Source organism: Ranitomeya variabilis, chromosome 6 (genome assembly GCF_051348905.1).
Source record: "Ranitomeya variabilis isolate aRanVar5 chromosome 6, aRanVar5.hap1, whole genome shotgun sequence".
NCBI classification, from domain to species: Eukaryota; Metazoa; Chordata; class Amphibia; order Anura; family Dendrobatidae; genus Ranitomeya; species Ranitomeya variabilis.
In genome coordinates this window covers 575834535-575850334 of record NC_135237.1, presented here as the reverse complement: position 1 = coordinate 575850334, position 15800 = coordinate 575834535, and positions in this window count along the sequence as shown.

Here is a 15800-nt window from a genome sequence, read left to right as displayed (position 1 = left end):
GGCTTTGTAGGTCAGTGTTAGTAATTTAAACTGGATACGCTGAGAAATTGGGAGCCAGTGAAGGGATTTGCAAAGAGGGGAAGCAGGAGTGTAGCGAGGAGAGAGATTAATTAGACGGGCAGCAGAGTTAAGGATGGACTGGAGGGGTGCGAGAGTGTTAGAAGGTAGGCCACAGAGGAGTATGTTGCAGTAGTCGAGGCGGGAGATGATTAGGGCATGCACGAGCATTTTGGTAGAGTGTGGGTTGAGGAAAGGACGGATTCTGGAAATATTTTTGAGCTGGAGGCGACAGGAGGTGGCGAGAGCTTGGATGTGCGGTTTGAAGGACAGGGCAGAGTCAAGGGTTACTCCGAGGCAGCGGATTTTGGGGACAGGGGAAAGTGTGATTTCATTTATTTTGATAGATAGATCAGGTAGGCAAGATATGCGAGAGTGAGGAAAGATAATTAGTTCAGATTTGTCCACATTGAGCTTGAGGAAGCGAGAGGAGAAGAAGGAGGATATGGCTGATAGACACTTTGGGATTCTGGAGAGCAGGGAGGTGACATCTGGACCAGAGAGGTAGATCTGAGTGTCATCGGCATATAAATGGTACTGGAAGCCATAGGACTTTATGAGTTGTCCCAGGCCGAGTGTATAGATTGAGAAGAGTAAGGGTCCTAGGACAGAGCCTTGAGGGACACCAACAGAGAGGGGGCGAGATGAAGAGGTAGTATGGGAGTAGGAAACGCTAAATGTGCGGTTGGCAAGGTATGAGGAGATCCAAGATAGGGCGAGGTCTTTGACCCCAAAGGAAGAGAGGATCTGTAGTAGGAGGCAGTGGTCAACTGTGTCAAAGGCAGAGGACAGGTCTAGGAGGAGGAGAATAGAGAACTGTCTGTTAGCTTTGGCTGTAAGTAAGTCGTTAGTAATTTTGGTCAGGGCAGTCTCAGTGGAATGGTGGGGACGGAAGCCAGATTGTAGGTTGTCGAAGAGAGAGTTAGATGCAAAGTGAGAGGAAAGTTCAGCATGGACGAGCATTGGATTGCACATATAATCAAGATTTAGCATACATCAATCAGTTTTATTTTTTCTTTTGTATCACAATTATTTTTTGTATAATATTTTTTTTTCCCACAAAATGGTGGAGTTTCGATGGGGGCAAAATTTTCCCCTTCAGTGGTGAAACTTGTAATGGCATGGTGGGAAGAGTAATACATTTTTCATCTCGATAATCCTTTTTTTGACCAAGAAATATAGATGATCTTTTGCTTGTCTGGTAGGGGGAGTCTGAATCGTTAAATTCATTCATTGATTATATCTACATCATTCCGTTTAATTTAGAATTCACCTATTTATGTGACAAGAATAGTGTACATTTGTACATTTTTTAGATTCATGATTGACAGGTATTCCTTATCACACCATCAATAGTTGTACTTGTCGTAAAAAGACTGCAGGCAATACTATCTTACAGGCACATAGCTTTCATCCTTCACACACAGTTATGTCCATTCCTCTTGGTGAAACCTTACGGGCAAAACTAAATCATAGTGATAATTTATCTTTTATTAATGAGAAAAAACTTATTAACCCCGTTCTGCTATTAGACGTACTATCCCGTCCATGTGACCTGGGACTTAATCCCCATGGACGGGATAGTACGTCATATGCGCTCATCTGCGATCACGGGCAGGTTATCACAGCTAACACACAGCAGTAAATGCCAGGAGCAGTCATGGACCACTCCCGGCACTTTAACCCCTGAAACACTGCGATCAAACATGACCACAGCATTCCGGGAGCAGGTCTGCATGCTATAGAAAAGATCAGCCTGCAAAAAATGAGTGTCCCATAATGGGACACGATGTAAAAGTAAGAATTAAATAAAAATTAGTTTTTTTAAATAATTGCAAAAATATTTTAAAAAAATAAAATAAATAATAACAATAAAAAAATCAATATTTATTCTACCAATTAAATAAATATTTCAAATAATAAAAAAACAACAAAAGTACACCTATTTAGTATTGCTGAGTCCGTAACGACCCGACCTATAAAACTATCAAACTAGTTAACCTCTTTAGTGATCACCATAAAAAAAAACAAGACAAAAAAAATAATGCTTTATCATCATACCGCCGAACAAAAAGTGGAATAACACGGGATATAAATAAACATGGTACCGCTGAAAAAGTCATCTTGTCCCACAAAAAACAAGTCACCATACAGCTCCATCAGTGGAATATTATAAAAGTTATAGCTCTTAGAATAAAGTGATGCAAAAATAATTATTTTTATATAAAATAGTTTTTATCGTATAAAAGAGCCAAAACATGAAAAAAATGATCTAAATTAGGAATCGCCGTCATTGTTCTGACCCCATTTTTACCACATGCAGAACGGTATAAACGCCCCCCCCAAAAAAGAAATTCATGAATTGCTGGTTTTTCTTCATTCTGACTCCCACAAATCAGAATAGAAAGCAATCAAAAAATGTCATGTGCGCGAAAATGGTACCAATAAAAACATCATCTCGTCCCACAAAAAACAAGACCTCACATGACTCTGTGGAGCAAAATATAGAAAAATTATAGCTCTCAAAATGTGGTGATGCAAAAACTATGTTTTGCAATAAAAAGCGTCTTTTTGTGTGTGACGGCTGCCAATAATAAAAATCCGCTAAAAAACCCCGCTGTGAATAGTAAATCAAACCCCTCTTCATCACCCCCTTAGTTAGGGAAAAATAATAAAATAAAAAATGTATTTATTTCCATTTTCCCATTAGGGTTGGGGTTAGGGTTAGAGTTGGGGTTAGGGTTAGAGTTGGGGCGAAAGTTAGGGTTAGGATTGGGATTAGGGTTGGAATTAGGGATAGGGATGGGATTAGGATTAGGGTTGGGATTAGGGTTAGGTTTGTGGTTAGGGTTAAGATTATGGTTAGGGGTGTGTTGGGGTTAAGGTTGGAGTTAGAATTGGGTGTTTCCACTGTTTAGGCACATCAGGGGGTCTCCAAACGCGATATTTGTCTGATCTCTACAACAGCCAATTCTGTGTTGAAAAAGTCAAACAATGCTCCTTCCCTTCTGAGCTCTGCCATGCACCCAAACAGTGGTTTACCCCCACATATGGGGTATCAGCATACTCAGAACAAATTGCACAACAACTTTTGTGGTCCAATTTCTCCTGTTACTCTTGGTAAAATAAAAAATTGAGGGCAAAAAGATAATTTTTGTGAAAAAAATATAATTTTTTATTTTTACGGCTCTGCATTATAAACTTCTGTGAAGCATTTGGGGCTTCAATGTGCTCACCACACATCTAGATAAGTTCCTTAGGGGGTCTACTTTCCAAAATGGTGTCACTTTTGGGGGGTTTCCACTGTTTAGGCACATCAGGGGTTCTCCAAACGCAACATGGCGTCTGATCTCAATTCCAGCCAATTCTGCGTTGAAAAAGTCAAACGGCGCTCCTTCCCTTCCGAGCTCTGCCATGCGCCCAAACAGTGGTTTACCCCCACATATGGGGTATCATCGTACTCAGGACAAATTGTATAACAACATTTGGGGTCCCATTTCTCCTGTTACCCTTGAGAAAATAAAACAAATTGGATCTGAATTAAATTTTGTGTGAAAAAAAGTTAAATGTTCATTTTTTTTAAACATTCCAAAAATTCCTGTGAAACACCTGAAGGGTTAATAAACTTCTTGAATGTGGTTTTGAGCACCTTGAGGGGTGCAGTTTTTAGAATGGTGTCACTTTTGGGTACCGTATTTTTTGGACTACAAGACGCACTTTTCCCCCCCAAAAAAGGGGGGAAAATGGGGGGTGCGTCTAATAGTCGCAAAGCAGGCTTACCGTGGCGGCAGAGGTGCGGTGGCAGAGGTGCGGCGGCAGAGGTGTGGCGGCAGAGGTGTGGCAGCAGAGGTGCAGGGATGAGGAGGCGCAGTGAGCGGGGTCCCTTTCCCCGGTGAGGTGATGCAGCAGCCCGGTAAGCAGCAGAGCCGGGTGAATCCTGTTGTTATCGGTGGTGGCAGCCATTTTCCTGAGGCCGCGCGTGCGCAGATGGAGCGCTCTGCTTCCCGGGGCTTCAGGAAAATGGCCGCGGGAGGCCGCACGTGCGCAGACGGAGATTACGGTGGCCATTTTCCTGAAGCCGAGTTCGCAGATTTAGATCTTGACTTCAGGAAAATGGCCGCTGCGATCTCCATCTGCGCACACGCGGCCACCCGTGGCCATTTTCCTGAAGCCCCGGGAAGCAGAACGCTTCATCTGCGCACGCACGGCCTCAGGAAGATGGCTGCCACCACCGATAACAACAGGATTCACCCGGCTCTGCTGCTTACCAGGCTGCTGCATCACCTCACCAGTGAAAGGGACCCCTCTCACGCCATACCTCTCACTACGCCTCCTCATCCCAGCACCTCTGCCGGTAACCACTGCTGCAACCCTCCCATGGACACCAGGCCGTGGCGTCGCCCACCTAAGCAGGAAGGGACCCTGCTCAGGTGCACGCCGTACCGCATCACCCCACCTCTGCCGACACCATGCCTCCTGTGACCCTGCTCTGCCACCGCCAGCCCTCAGGTAAGATACTGTAAATTTGGACAATAAGACGGACCCCCATCTTATAAAAAATCTTTTTTTCTGCAATTTTCACCCCAAATTTGGGGTGCGCCTTATGGTCCGGTGCGTCTTATAGTCCGAAAAATACATTATCTTCCAGTGTCGGACTGGGATGCCAAGGGCCCACCAGTAACATTGACTTTGGGGGCCCACTTTTCACCTGAATACAAATATTACACTACCCTGGTTCACAAATTTACCTATATCTCTATATAATAATAAACTGAATAGTTTGGAAAATGAATGATGAGATGCTGTTTTTTCTGTACAGAGTGAATCAAGCAAATTATGCCAAGTACTGCCCATACAGTGGGGGTTGGGGGCCCAGATCTGCACAGGGGCCCATCGGGGGATTCCCCTGTTACCTTATGGGCCAGTCTGAGCCTGGTATCTTCTATCACATAGACCCCTCAAAGTGACTTCAAATGTGATGTGGTCCCTAAAAAAAAATGGTGTTGGAAAAATGAGAAATCGCTGGTCAACTTTTAACCCTTATAACTTCTTAACAAAAAAAAATTTGTTTCCAAAATTGTGCTAATGTAAAGTAGACATGTGGGAAATGTTAGTTATAAAGTATTTTGTGTGACATATCTCTCGGTTTTAACCCCTTAGTGACAGAGCCAATTTGGTACTTAATGACCGAGCCAATTTTTACAATTCTTACCAGTGTAAATTTAAGAGGCTATAACTCTGGAACGCTTTATCCGATCCCGCTGATTCTGAGAATGTTTTTTCGTGACATATTGTACTTCAAGTTAGTGGTAACATTTCTTCGATATTACTTGTGATTATTTATGAAAAAAATGGAAATATGGCGAAAATTTGTAAAATTTTGCAATTTTCAAACTTTGTATTTTTATGCCCTTAAATAAGAGAGATACGTCACAAAAAATAGTTAATAAATAACATTTCCCACATGTCTACTTTACATCAGCACAATTTTGGAAACAATTTTTTTTTTGTTAGGGAGTTATAAGGGTTAAAAGTTGACCAGTAATTTCTCATTTTTACAACACCATGTTTTTTTTAGGGACCACATCACCTTTGAAGTCATTTTGAGGGGTCTATATGATAGAAAATAACCAAGTGGGACACCATTCTAAAAACTGCACCCCTCAAGCTGCTCAAAACCACATTCAAGAAGTTTATTAACCCTTTAAGTACTTCACAGGAACTGAAACAATGTGGAAGAAAAAAATGAACATTTAACTTTTTTTTGCAAACATTTTACTTCAGAACCATTTTTTTTAATTTTCACAAGTGTAAAAACAGAAATTTAACCACAAATTTTGTTGTGAAATTCTTCCTGAGTACGTCGATACCCCATATGTGGAGGTAAACCACTGTTTGGGCGCACCGCAGAGCTTGGAAGTGAAGGAGCACCGTTTGACTGTTTCAATGCAGAATTGGCTGGAATTGAGATCGGATGCCATGTCGCGTTTGGAGAGCCCCTAATGTGCCTAAACAGTGGAAACCCCCCACAAGTGACACCATTTTGGAAACTAGACCCCTTATGGAACTTATCTAGATGTGTGGTGAGCACTTTGAACCCCCAAGTGCTTCACAGAAGTTTATAACGTAGAGCCGTGAAAATAAAAAATCGCATTTGTTTTCACAAAAATGATTTTTTCGCCCACAAATTCTTATTTCCACAAGGGTAACAGGTAAAAGTTGTTGTGAAATTTCTCCTGAGTACGTCGATACCCCATATGTGGGGGTAAACCACTGTTTGGGCGCACCGCAGAGCTTGGAAGAGAAGGAGTGTCGTTTTACTTTTTCAATGTAGAATTGGCTGGAATTGAGATCGGACGCCATGTCACGTTTGGAGAGCCGCTGATGTGCCTAAACAGTGGAGACCCCCCACAAATGACCCCATTTTGGAAACTAGACCCCTTAAGGAACTTATCTAGATGTGTGGTGAGCACTTTAAACCCCCAGGTGCTTCACAGAAGTTTATAACGTAGAGCCGTGAAAATAAAAAAATCAAATTTTTTCTACAAAAATGATCTTTTTGCCTCCAAATTTTTATTTTACCAAGGGTAACAGGAGAAAATGGACCCCAGAAGTTGTTGTACAATTTGTCTTGAGTACGCTGACACCCCATATGTGGGGGTAAACCACTGTTTGGGCGCATGGCTGAGCTCGGAAGCAAAGGAGCGCCATTAGACTTTTCAATGCAAAATTGACTGGAATTGAGATCGGACGCCATGTCGCGTTTGGAGAGCCCCTGATGTGCCTAAACAGTAGAAACCCCCCAAAAGTGACCCCATTTTGGAAACTAGACCCCCCATGGAATTTATCTAGATGTGTAGTAAGAACTTTGAATGCCCAAGTGCATCACAGAAGTTTATAATGCAGAGTCGTGAAAATAAAAAATATATTTTTTTTAACAATAAAGATTTTTTAGCCCCCAAGTTTTTATTTTCACAAGGGTAACAAGAGAAATTGGACCCCAAAAGTTGTTGTCAAATTTGTCCTGAGTATGCTGGTACCCCATATGTGGGGGTAAACCACTGTTTGGGCGCACGGCAGAGCTCGGAAGGGAAGGAGCGCCATTTTGGAATGCAGACTTTGATAGAATTGTCTGCGGGCGTTATGTTGCGTTTGCAGACCCCTAATGTACCTAAACAGTAGAAACCCCAACAAGTGACCCCATTTTGGAAAATAGACCCCCCAATGAACTTATCTAGATATGTGGTGAGAACTTTGAATGCCCAAGTGCTTCACAGAAGTTTATAATGCAGAGTAGTGAAAATAAAAAATATTTTTTTTCCCCACAAAAAAGATTATTTTAGCCCCCAAATTTTTATTTTCACAAGGGTAACAAGAGAAATTGGACCCCAAAAGTTGTTGTCCAATTTGTCCTGAGTATGCTGGTACCCAATATGTGGGGGTAAACCACTGTTTGGGCGCACGGCAGAGCTCGGAAGGGAAGGAGCGCCATTTTGAAATGCAGGCTTTGATAGAATGGTCTGCGGGCGTTATGCCACTGATGTACCTAAACAGTAGAAACCCCCACCAAGTGACCCCATTTTGAAAACTAGACCCCCCAATGAACTTATCTAGATATGTGGTGAGAACTTTGAATGCCCAAGTGCTTCACAGAAGTTTATAATGCAGAGTAGTGAAAATAGAAAATATTTTTTTTTCCACAAAAAAGATTTTTAGCCCCCAAGTTTTTATTTTCACAAGGGTAACAGGAGAAATTGGACCCCAAAAGTTGTTGTCCAATTTATCCCGAGTACGCTGATGCCCCATATGTGGGGGTAAACCACTGTTTGGGCGCACGGCAGAGCTCAGAAGGGAGGGAGCACCATTTGACTTTTTTAGCGCAAAATTGGCTGTCGTGTTTGGAGACCCCCTGATGTACCTAAACAGTAGAAACCCCCAAATTATAACTTCAACCCTAACTCCAACACACCCCTAACCCTAATCTCAACCCGATCCATAATCCTAATCACAACCCTAACGATAATCACAACCCTAACCCCAAAACAGCCCTAATCTCAACCCTAACCATAACCCTAATCAAAACCCTAAATCCAACACACCCCTAACCCTAATCCCAACCCTAATCCCAACCCTAACCCTAATCCCAACCCTAATCCCAAACGTAACCCTAATCCCAACCCTAATCCCAAACGTAACCCTAATCCCAACCCTAATCCAAACCCTAACCCTAATCCCAACTCTAACCCTAACTTTAGCCCCAACCCTAACCCTAACTTTAGCCCCAACCCTAACCATAACTTTAGCCCCGTCGTCACAAAAAGTTCAATGTAACCTTTTTTTTGTACGTCGCGTCCGCCATTTCCGCGCATGCGTGGCCGTAACTCTGCCCCCTCCTCCCCAGGACATAGACTGGGCAGCGGATGCGTTGAAAAACTGCATCCACTGCCCATGTTGTGCACAATTTTCACAACGTGCGTCGGTACGTCGGGCCGACGCATTGCGACCGCCCCGTACCGACGCGAGTGTGAAAGAAGCCTAAGGCTACTTTCACACTAGCGTCGTACTCGGCCCATCGCAGTGTGTCGGGCCGACGTACTGACGCTAGCGTTGTAAGCGCTGCACAACGGGTGCAGCAGATGCTGTTTTTTCAACGCATCCGCTGCCCCATTGTGAGGTGCGGGGAGGCGGGGGCGGAGTTCCGGCCGCGCATGCGTGGTCGGAAATGGCGGACACGTCGTACAAAAAAGTTACATGTAGCTTTTTTTGTGCCGACGGTCCGCCAAAGCACGACGCATCCGTCGCACGACGGATGCGACGTGTGGCAATCCGTCGCAATGCGTCGCTAATGCAAGCCAATGGAGAAAAAACGCATCCTGCAAGCACTTTTGCAGGATGCGTTTTTTCTCCAACGACGCATTGCGACGGAAGCCAAAAAACGCTAGTGTGAAAGTAGCCTAACCCTAACCCTAGCCCTAACCCTAACCCTAACTTTAGCCCCAACCCTAACCCTAACCCTAACCCTAGCCCTAACCCTAGCCCTAACAATAACCCTAACCCTAGCCCTAACCCTAACCCTAATTTTAGCCCCAACTCGTCTCTCCTGCCGGCCGGCAGATGGCAGCAGATGGCGGGCGCACTGCGCATGCGCCCGCCATGAGGAAAAAGCTGGCCGGCAGGAGGAGACGGAAGAGGACCCAGGGACACCGGGTGAGTATGATAGGGTCCCCGAATCCCCCTATTTCTCTGTCCTCTGATGTGCGATCACATCAGAGGACAGAGAATTACAGATCGCTTTTTTTTTTTGTGGTTGCCGGTAAACTGTTAATTACCGGCGATCGCAAAACAGGGGTCGGTGCAAACCGACCCCGATCATGTTCTTTGGGGTCTCGGCTACCCCTGGCAGCCGAGACCCCAAAGATCTTCCGGGTGCCAGGCGGCGGGCGCACTGCGCGTGCGCCCGCCATTTTTTCCCCGGAAAAAAGATGGCGGCGCCCATCGGGAGCCACGAGGAGCACCGGGGGAGGTAGGTGAGTATTGGGGGGCTATCGGGGGCCATCGGGGACCCTATTTCTCTGTCCTCCGATGTGCGATCACATCGGAGGACAGAGAAATTAAATGGCAAATCGCGTTTTTTTTGTTGCTGTTGCGACCGCCGGTAAACGGTTAATTACCGGCGATCGCAACTCGGGGGTCGGTAAAACCCCCCCCGAATCATGTTCTCTTGGGTCTCGGCTACCCTCGGCAACCGAGACCCCAGAGAAAATCCATCTCTGGGGGGCGCTATTCACTTTTTCCACAGCGCCGTTAATTAACGGCGCTGTTGTTTAAGTACCCTTAGCGGCCGCCGTTAAAAGGCGTATCGGCGGTCGTTAAGGGGTTAAGGGCATAAAAATTAAAAGTTTGAAAACTGAAATTTTTTTATTTTTTTGCCATATTTCCAATTTTTTAAATAAATAAACGCAAGTAATATCGAAGAAATGTTACCACTATCATGAAGTACAGTATGTCACGAAAAAATATTCTCAGAATCATAATCATTCTCAGGATCTGTTAAAGCGTTCCAGAGCTATAACCTCATAAAGGGACAGAGGTCAGAATTGTAAAAATTGGCTCCGTCACTAAGGGATTAATTTAAAATTCACCTATTTATTTGAGAAGAATAGCGTACATTTTCTAGATTCATGTTGGACAGGTATTCTTTTTGGATCCATCAATATTTGTACTTACCGTAAAAAGACTGCAGGCGATACTATCTTACAGGCACATAGCTTTCATCCTACACACAGTTATGTCCATTCCTCTTGGTGAAACCTTACGGGCAAAACAAAATCGTAGTGATAGTTTATCTTTTATTAATGAGAAAAAAACATATTAAAAAAACGCTCACTGACAGAAGAGACCCTAACTGGACCATGAATCGGGCATCTAACATGGCAGATACTAACACAAGGAAAGATCTTATTACTGCAGCTCCCAGGTCCGGTCATAGAATCATAGAATACGGAGGTCCGGCCGCTACTTGTTCTTCCTCAGATCCACCTGTTTTGGGTCTTACATATTGTCCTCATTTGAAGTCAATATCAGAGATTCTACGCCGAAACGTAATCATATGAAGAGACGATGACACCAAGGATGTTTTGTTAGAAAACGGTATTACAATTGTATCGAGTCGTGCTCCTACATGAGGCAATTTTCTATTCCCAGTTTTTTTAACCCTAGTTGGGTGACAGATTCTTCTAGCTGGTTATCTACCACTGGCTTTTCTGCACGTGGACAACATCCGTGTAAAACCTGTCTGCTTTCTAAAAACAACGACCACTTTTCCTGTTCCAAAAATGTAAAGAATTTTAAAATCAAAAGTGTTTTGACCTGTAATTCAGATGACGCAGTTCTATGATTGGATGTTCTGAGTGCAAACTTCTAGATGTTGGCTCCACTATCAGGGACTGAAAGACGGGATTAGAGAACACCGTGATGAAATTGTCCAACCCACAACCCGTAATCTCTCAGCTGTTTCTGGTCATTTCAGTCTGTACACAATAGACAAACCACAGATTGTAATGTGTTTGTGATAGAACAAATACACAAGAATTTACGTGGTGGAGACGGAGAGAAAAGATTACAGGGAAGCGTATTGGATTATTTATTAAGTCCCGAGTACGGCTAGGTTTAAATGTAAAGATAGAAATCATGTTGCAATATTGATGTATACGATTTTTGCATTATTTATGTATTATACCATTTTCTCCGATACAGATGCATTGTGAATATTTTCATGTCACCTTCCCTTTTCCTTCACATTTTTTTTCTTTGTAATTATGTTAATGATATGTCTGCCATTCAGCTCTTCCAAGTGCTCTTATACCCATATACAATGGGCAAGGTGAGTGGCAAGGGACAGGGACGGGGACGTGAAGTTGATGGTGAGCGCAGAGGCCGAGGCTGTGGGCAAGGAGAAACTGACTGCCACGGGAGCACAATAAAAACACACATGTCGATCTTGCTTCCTGTACAACTTTGTAGGGAACACCACTCAGCAGATAATGTTTTCAGTCACTTTGCCAGCACCAACCTGTCTAACACACAGTATAGTTTAAGTAGCCATGATTCTGGACCACATACTCCTCACCCTAATTCTCCTTCCTCCCACCATGCCAAGTGCCCGCAGACTAGTGGACCAACAATTGGACACTCCAAAGAGCTGGTCACATTTCCATTTAAAAGTATAGATTCTGGCCTCTCGCCCTGCCCTGTTATGGTTCTCAATGGCAAGAGAACATAGCCCAGCAAACATAAGAACTAGCTCTTGGAAGGATGGAAACTAAACTGACCATGAACTAAACCTGCCGCACAACTAACAGTAGCCGGGTAGCGTAGCCTGCGTTTTATCCCTAGACGCCCAGCGCCGGCCGGAGGACTAACTAATCCTGGCAGAGGAAAATATAGTCCTGGCTCACCTCTAGAGAATTTCCCCGAAAGGCAGACAGAGGCCCCCACAAATATTGGCGGTGATTTTAGATGAAATGACAAACGTAGTATGAAAATAGGTTTAGCAAAATTGAGGTCCGCTTACTAGATAGCAGGAAGACAGAAAGGGCACTTTCATGGTCAGCTGAAAACCCTATCAAAACCCATCCTGAAATTACTTTAAGACTCTAGTATTAACTCATAACATCAGAGTGGCAATTTCAGATCACAAGAGCTTTCCAGACACAGAAACGAAACTACAGCTGTGAACTGGAACAAAATGCAAAAACAAACAAGGACTAAAGTCCAACTTAGCTGGGAGTTGTCTAGCAGCAGGAACATGCACAGAAAGGCTTCTGATTACAATGTTGACCGGCATGGAAGTGACAGAGGAGCAAGGCTAAATAGCGACTCCCACATCCTGATGGAAACAGGTGAACAGAGAGGATGATGCACACCAGTTCAATTCCACCAGTGGCCACCGGGGGAGCCCAAAATCCAATTTCACAACAGTACCCCCCCCTCAAGGAGGGGGCACCGAACCCTCACCAGAACCACCAGGGCGATCAGGATGAGCCCTATGAAAGGCATGGACCAAATCGGAGGCATGAACATCAGAGGCAGTCACCCAAGAATTATCCTCCTGACCGTATCCCTTCCATTTGACCAGATACTGGAGTTTCCGTCTGGAAACACGGGAGTCCAAGATTTTTTCCACAACGTACTCCAACTCGCCCTCAACCAACACCGGAGCAGGAGGCTCAACGGAAGGCACAACCGGTACCTCATACCTGCGCAATAATGACCGATGAAAAACATTATGAATAGAAAAAGATGCAGGGAGGTCCAAACGGAAGGACACAGGGTTAAGAATCTCCAATATCTTGTACGGGCCGATGAACCGAGGCTTAAACTTGGGAGAAGAAACCCTCATAGGGACAAAACGAGAAGACAACCACACCAAGTCCCCAACACAAAGCCGAGGACCAACCCGACGCCGGCGGTTGGCAAAAAGCTGAGTCTTCTCCTGGGACAACTTCAAATTGTCCACTACCTGCCCCCAAATCTGATGCAACCTCTCCACCACAGCATCCACTCCAGGACAATCCGAAGATTCCACCTGACCAGAAGAAAATCGAGGATGAAACCCCGAATTACAGAAAAAGGGAGACACCAAGGTGGCAGAGCTGGCCCGATTATTGAGGGCAAACTCCGCTAAAGGCAAAAAAGCAACCCAATCATCCTGATCTGCAGACACAAAACACCTCAAATATGTCTCCAAGGTCTGATTCGTCCGCTCGGTCTGGCCATTAGTCTGAGGATGGAAAGCAGACGAGAAAGACAAATCCATGCCCATCCTAGCACAGAATGCTCGCCAAAATCTAGACACGAATTGGGTACCTCTGTCAGAAATGATATTCTCCGGAATACCATGCAAACGGACCACATTTTGAAAAAACAGAGGAACCAACTCAGAAGAAGAAGGCAACTTAGGCAGGGGAACCAAATGGACCATCTTAGAGAAACGATCACACACCACCCAGATGACAGACATCTTCTGAGAAACAGGAAGATCCGAAATAAAATCCATCGAGATGTGCGTCCAGGGCCTCTTCGGGATAGGCAAGGGCAACAACAATCCACTAGCCCGAGAACAACAAGGCTTGGCCCGAGCACAAACGTCACAAGACTGCACGAAGCCTCGCACATCTCGAGACAGGGAAGGCCACCAGAAGGACCTTGCCACCAAATCCCTGGTACCAAAGATTCCAGGATGACCTGCCAACGCAGAAGAATGAACCTCAGAAATGACTTTACTGGTCCAATCATCAGGAACAAACAGTCTACCAGGTGGGCAACGATCAGGTCTATCCGCCTGAAACTCCTGCAAGGCCTGCCGCAGGTCTGGAGAAACGGCAGACAATATCACTCCATCCTTAAGGATACCTGTAGGTTCAGAATTACCAGGGGAGTCAGGCTCAAAACTCCTAGAAAGGGCATCCGCCTTAACATTCTTAGAACCCGGCAGGTAGGACACCACAAAATTAAACCGAGAGAAAAACAACGACCAGCGCGCCTGTCTAGGATTCAGGCGTCTGGCGGACTCAAGATAAATTAGATTTTTGTGGTCAGTCAATACCACCACCTGATGTCTAGCCCCCTCAAGCCAATGACGCCACTCCTCAAAAGCCCACTTCATGGCCAAAAGCTCCCGATTCCCAACATCATAATTCCGCTCGGCGGGCGAAAATTTACGCGAGAAAAAAGCACAAGGTCTCATCACGGAGCAATCGGAACTCCTCTGCGACAAAACCGCCCCAGCTCCGATTTCAGAAGCGTCGACCTCAACCTGAAAAGGAAGAGCAACATCAGGCTGACGCAACACAGGGGCGGAAGAAAAGCGGCGCTTAAGCTCCCGAAAGGCCTCCACAGCAGCAGGGGACCAATCAGCAACATCAGCACCCTTCTTAGTCAAATCAGTCAATGGTTTAACAACATCAGAAAAACCAGCAATAAATCGACGATAAAAGTTAGCAAAGCCCAAAAATTTCTGAAGACTCTTAAAAGAAGAGGGTTGCGTCCAATCACAAATAGCCTGAACCTTGACAGGATCCATCTCGATGGAAGAGGGGGAAAAAATATATCCCAAAAAGGAAATCTTTTGAACCCCAAAAACGCACTTAGAACCCTTCACACACAAGGAATTAGACCGCAAAACCTGAAAAACCCTCCTGACCTGCTGGACATGAGAGTCCCAGTCATCCGAAAAAATCAAAATATCATCCAGATACACAATCATAAATTTATCCAAATAATCACGGAAAATGTCATGCATAAAGGACTGAAAGACTGAAGGGGCATTTGAAAGACCAAAAGGCATCACCAAATACTCAAAGTGGCCCTCGGGCGTATTAAATGCGGTTTTCCACTCATCCCCCTGCTTAATTCGCACCAAATTATACGCCCCACGGAGATCTATCTTAGAGAACCACTTGGCCCCCTTTATGCGAGCAAACAAATCAGTCAGCAGTGGCAACGGATATTGATATTTAACCGTGATTTTATTCAAAAGCCGATAATCAATGCACGGCCTCAAAGAGCCATCTTTCTTAGCCACAAAGAAAAAACCGGCTCCTAAGGGAGATGACGAAGGACGAATATGTCCCTTTTCCAAGGACTCCTTTATATATTCTCGCATAGCAGCATGTTCAGGCACAGACAGATTAAATAAACGACCCTTAGGGTATTTACTACCCGGAATCAAATCTATGGCACAATCGCACTCCCGGTGCGGAGGTAATGAACCAAGCTTAGGTTCTTCAAAAACGTCACGATATTCAGTCAAGAATTCAGGAATCTCAGAGGGAATAGATGATGAAATGGAAACCACAGGTACGTCCCCATGCGTCCCCTTACATCCCCAGCTTAACACAGACATAGCTTTCCAGTCAAGGACTGGGTTATGAGATTGCAGCCATGGCAATCCAAGCACCAACACATCATGTAGGTTATACAGCACAAGAAAGCGAATAATCTCCTGGTGATCCGGATTAATCCGCATAGTTACTTGTGTCCAGTATTGTGGTTTATTGCTAGCCAATGGGGTGGAGTCAATCCCCTTCAGGGGTATAGGAGTTTCAAGAGGCTCCAAATCATACCCACAGCGTTTGGCAAAGGACCAATCCATAAGACTCAAAGCGGCGCCAGAGTCGACATAGGCATCCGCGGTAATAGATGATAAAGAACAAATCAGGGTCACAGATAGAATAAACTTA